The sequence below is a fragment of the Nyctereutes procyonoides genome, unplaced genomic scaffold (assembly GCF_905146905.1).
Source record: "Nyctereutes procyonoides isolate TBG_1078 unplaced genomic scaffold, NYPRO_anot_genome, whole genome shotgun sequence".
In the NCBI taxonomy this organism is placed as follows: Eukaryota; Metazoa; Chordata; class Mammalia; order Carnivora; family Canidae; genus Nyctereutes; species Nyctereutes procyonoides.
The window spans coordinates 8,166,023-8,171,640 of record NW_026575141.1 but is presented as its reverse complement, the minus strand read 5'-3'; positions in this window follow the sequence as shown (position 1 = coordinate 8,171,640).

Below are 5,618 nucleotides of genomic sequence, written 5' to 3'. Positions count from 1 at the left end.
AGCATGAAATAGATTTTCTAAGCTTTTTCTATTATAGTACATAAGACCCTGACTTTCATCTTAGATACCAAAGTAAAGGATTGCTACAGATCACATTACTCAAAATATTTTTTTTCCTCATTGCGGTCAAAATATTACTAAAGTCCACCTAGACAAGTACATATGATTGCTTTTCTGCTTGTACCCAGGAGACTAAGCAACATAAATACATACTTAATTCCAATGTATCGTACATCTAGATCTCAGGTTTCTTGTTTATTTTTGTCTATAACTTAAGATAGGTTCATATCAAATTTTACATATGAAGAATGCTTCTATTAAACTCACAACACAAATGTTTTATTGTAAAATAAAAATATAGCTCTGTTTTTCTCAGATATACAAAAAATTGGCAAATGGACAAATTTTATATTTTTAAAACCACTGCAAATTTGCAGTTTAACATTTTAGAATAAAGGTCTTAATTTGGAAATTCAATTTTAAGGATTTATGATGCATTTGCTTTTGTCAAATAGCATGAATAAATAAATGCTTATTTAGAAATGCTAAGATCCTGTATAAAGTGATGTCTTTAATCAAATTACACTGATCTGAATTTAAATTATATAGTGAGTTTTCCAACACACTTAAAATATATGTGTGTGCAAATATACATACGTACATACTCTAATTCTATATTACTATGATTATACCTGTATATTAGCAATTATGATGCAATTCAACCCAAGCCATTGTGAAAAATAGTAGCAAAATGTAAAAATATGCCCTTGCTTATAAATATTTATATGTATCTTTAAAATTTAACTTCACAAAAGTATTGAAATCTCTATTTGTTCAATTTTAAATAGATCATTTTATGCTATCTATATCGCTTTATATACACTTAATAATTTAGCAACATTTGTTATATTTATTGTGTTTATAAAACTTGTCATTATTTATGGACAAGATAAGTCCTACTCTCAAATTTAGGCTCTTCTGGGTGATACTGAACACACAATTTTAGAAGCTAACACCTACCTAAGAGAGCATATAAACAAGGTATATCATTTTCTTTCAAATTAAATATCTTACTGGTGAGTGAATTCCATGAGAAGGAGTTCCTTATTATCAGGGTAAATTTAGTTAATCCAGATAAATTAGTTTTAAAATTTGCAATTCACAGCTGCTTGGACATTGTTCATTTTGTACTTAAAACCGTTTTTTGGGGCATGTCTTTGGCACTTATTGTCCCAGTTATCATGCACCAAACCACTCCAAAACTCAGTAATTTATAACAGTAAGCAATTGCCTCCAACTTTCCGTGTGGTCTAAGTGGCTCTGACTTAGGCTGCATTTCTTCTTGGATGTAGGCTTCTAGTTTGAGTTTACACGTTTCCTCAGCCTCCTGGGAGCAGCAGCTAATTAAAGCAGGTTTTTCTCTTTATAGGTCACACTAGTACAAGCAGATAAGCAGGAGCATGTGAAAACTCTTAATGCCTTGGCCAAATTGACAAAGTGTCACTCTGTCAATACCACATTGACAAAATGGAGATATGACAAAGTACAGAAGTGCTGTGTCCAGCAGACTGGGGAGGCAACTCACACAAATGTAGATACCCTGGCAGCGGTTTTGTTCCGATAACCATTGTCAGTAAGAAATGAACTATTCAAGTCACAAGCACAGTGTCTAAGAGAAAATGGTTTCTGGAGTGTTTTACTTTACAAAATCAGATCTTTTGAAGTGTCACCAAGTGGAATTAGTTGTTTACTATTTGTTTGATATTAACATATATCCTCTAAAGATCAATAAAAGGAGGAAATGAAAAAATAAAAACCAAATAGCTAAATTGTTATATGGGCTCTCCAGAGAACCATCAAAAAATGTTTTGCATTAGCTAGCATCTTCCACAAACATCTTCTGTTTTTGTGCATACTCTTGATCTCTAAGAAGACATTTCTTTACACTCAAATAATCTAATGATAATAAACTCATTGCAGTAGAAGGCAGAAAGATTTAATCTGCTTGAAAATATCTGACTAAAATATACAGGACACCAAAAGGTCCAATTAAGTAGCAATTACCTGACATTTGGGATTTGAGAGGGCCTTTCCTCTGGAATGTTGTACAGCCAAGAAAATTATGGATATTGCCATCCAGTAGGTCTGTCAAGTTGCTTGGCCTGCAGAAAGCTTCTTAGTGAGTTAACTGATATAGGTATGCATACCTATCACCTATATTAAGGCTGTATGGGTGCTGATCTATTTATTTTATTTATGATAGTCACACAGAGAGAGAGAGACAGAGACACAGGCAGAGGGAGAAGCAAGCTCCATGCACCAGGAGCCCGATGTGGGATTCGATTCCGGGTCTCCAGAATCGCGCCCGGGGCCAAAGGCAGGCGCCAAACTGCTGCGCCACCCAGGGATCCCTGTATGGGTGCTGATGTATGTGCAATCTGAAATATGTCATAAATGCAATCTTTATGATGCTTTAATTTTAAAAGAAAAAAGAAAAGCATAAAGTATATTACTGGGTTTATGGTCAATCACAGGTTTCACATATGTGGAAGTGTTTTTTTTAAAAAAGTGAAAAACTGCTCTCTTGCATTCAATTTTTAAATTTTTTTTCTAGGATCATTAGACAAAACACTGCCACAGGTAAATTCTTACATTTGAAATCCCATTATAAGACGTTCACCTCTGTGAAAACTATTGTATCACTGTAGCTGTAGATCACAATCAACTCGTGCAAATGAGACTGCACAGAATGTTATCTACAAGGTGCAATTTACATGTTGAAAAGAACATGTACTTCAAGCCATAATTCTATAGGTTTTCAAAAGCAGAATTAGAAACAGCAGCCTAAGTAATAGATGTGTCATTTTGACTATTGGCTGGTAATGTCAAATTTTCTCATGAAAGGGGGAAAATCATTCCTCTTTAAATTAAAAAAATAAATGTACTAAAGATGAATGAGCAATGAAAGATTAGAACAGAGGTAATAACCTGAACAATTCATTTGATGCTATGTGTAATGCCTACTGCATGCCTTACGCTTGGTTCAGAACAAAAGACCGAGAGCATGATAATCCATTATATGTGCATAACTGTAAAGAATATAAAATTTCTTTAGAATTGAATTTTTAGCGAACTTGCTTCTAGTACCTGGCTATCCTGCTTTGAATAGTGATAATTTGATTAGTTAATCGCACATAATAAATTCTATATTGTAGTTATTACCTGTTTGGCTGGCCTGCTTACTTTTTCTTATAAACCATTTGCTTAATTTTTAAAGCTCTCTCTTTAAAGCATTTTACTATGTCAGTTAATGAGTATAGCTTAGAAAGAAAATAATACTCGTTATGCACACTTAAAAAATAGTTTGGAGGAAAGGAGAAAAAATATTTGATGAAAATAACATGGAGAATTTTTATGAGGGAAATCTCATCAAGCCAATTTTAATATTTCAATTAGAGTATTTTAACTGTCTATTGTTAAAAAGGAAATTTCCAATATTTAAATACTAGCTTTTTTTTACTAAAGTAAATAGCACATTTTCTGATGCTTCATAGCAATTTATCTGCATCATTTTGAAATGTACTGTCATGGTATAAAAGTATATCACTTTGATAACTAAATTAAAAAAAAGAAAAATAGTTTTCCTCATCCTTCAAAGAATGTTTTCCTTTTTATAATGCCAAATAAGGGTTTCAAGACCTGACCATATTAACATTTAAGTTCAGATAATTGTTGTGGGAATTGTCCTATATACTATAGAGTGTTTAATAGCATATCTGGCTTTCTTTCATTGCTGGATGCCAGTAGCAATCATGATAATCAAAAATATTTCCAGACAAAACCAAATATTCCATGAGAGGACACAATTGCCCCAAATTGAGACTCATCTTTGCTCATCTTGCTATAACATTTTATTTAAGGGGCATTCAATGAGGATACATTAGTAAGAATTTTCCTAACTAAATTGACATTATGTGGCTATTTAAATAGCATTAATATTTAGTAATTAAGATACATTTCTTAAATCTTAAAATACATTATTTGTACCCTGTATGTGACCTACTAATTCTATTTTTATGTATATTTTTTTATTGGAGTTTGATTTGCCAACATAGAGTATAACAAGTGCTCATCCTGACAAGTGCCCGCCTCGGTGCCTATCACCCAGTCACTCCATCTCCCCGCCCACCTCCCCCTCCACTATCCCTTGTTCATTTCCCAGAATTAGGAGTCTCTCATGTTTTGTCACCCTCTCTAATTTTTCTCACTCATTTTCTCTCCTTTCCCCTTCACTATTTTTTATATTCCCCGTATGAATGAAAACATAAAACATAAAATGATTGTCCTTCTCTGATTGAATTACTTCACTCAGCATAATACCCTCCAGTTCTCTCCATGTCAAAGCAAATCATGGGTATTCATCCTTTCTAATGGCTGAATAATATTCCATTGTATACATAGACCACATCTTCTTTATCCATTCATCTGTCAACGGACACCAAGACTCCTTCCACAGTTTGGCTATCGTGGACATTGCTGCTGTGAACATCGGGGTGCAGGTGTCTTGGCTTTTCACTGCTTCTGTATCTTTGGGGTAAATCCACAGCAGTGCAATTGCTGAGTTGTAGGGCAGGTCTATTTTTAACTCTTTGAGGAACCTCCACACAGTTTTCCAGAGTGGCTGCACCACCAACAGTGCAAGAGGGTTCCCCTTTCTCCACATCCTCTCCAACATTTGTTGATTCCACCTTGTTAATTTTCCCCATTCTCACTGGTGTGAGGTGGTATCTCATTGTGGTTTTGATTTGTATTTCCCTGATGGCAAAGGATGTGCAGCATTTTCTCATGTGCTTTTTGGCCATGTGTATGTCTTCTTTGGTGAAATTTCTGTTCATGTCTTTTGCCCATTTCATGATTGGACTATTTGTTTCTTTGCTGTTGAGTTTAATAAGTTCTTTATAGATATTGGATGCTAGCCCTAATCTGATAGGTCATTTGCAAATATCTTCTCCCATTCTATAGGCTGTCTTTTAGTTTTGTTGCCTGTTTCTCTTGCTGTGCAGAAGCTTTTTATCTTAAGTCCCAATAGTTCATTTTTGCTTTTGTTTCCTTGTCTTCATAGATGTATCTTGCAAGATGTTGCTGTGGCCAAGTTCAAAAAGGGTGTTGCCTGTGTTATCCTCTAGGATTTTGATGGATAAATCTGGCATTATGATGCCCCCAGCTATGGTTTTCTTTTTAAAATTCCCTTGGCTATTCGGGGTCTTTTCTGATTCCACACAAATCTTCAGATGATTTGTTCCAACTCTCTGAAGAAAGTTCATGGTATTTTGATAGGGATTGCATTGAACATATAAATTGCCCTGGGTAGCATAGACATTATCCCAATATTAATTCTTCCAATCCATGAGTATGGAATATTTTCCCATCTCTTTCTGTCTTCCCCAATTTCTTTCAGAAGTGTTCTATATTTTCAGAGTATAGGTCCTTTACCTCTTTGGTTAGATTTATTCCTAGGTACCTTATGCATTTGGGTGCAATTGTAAATAGGATTGACTCCTTAATTTATCTTTCTTTAGTCTCATTGTTAGTGCATAGAAATGCCACTGATTTCCGGG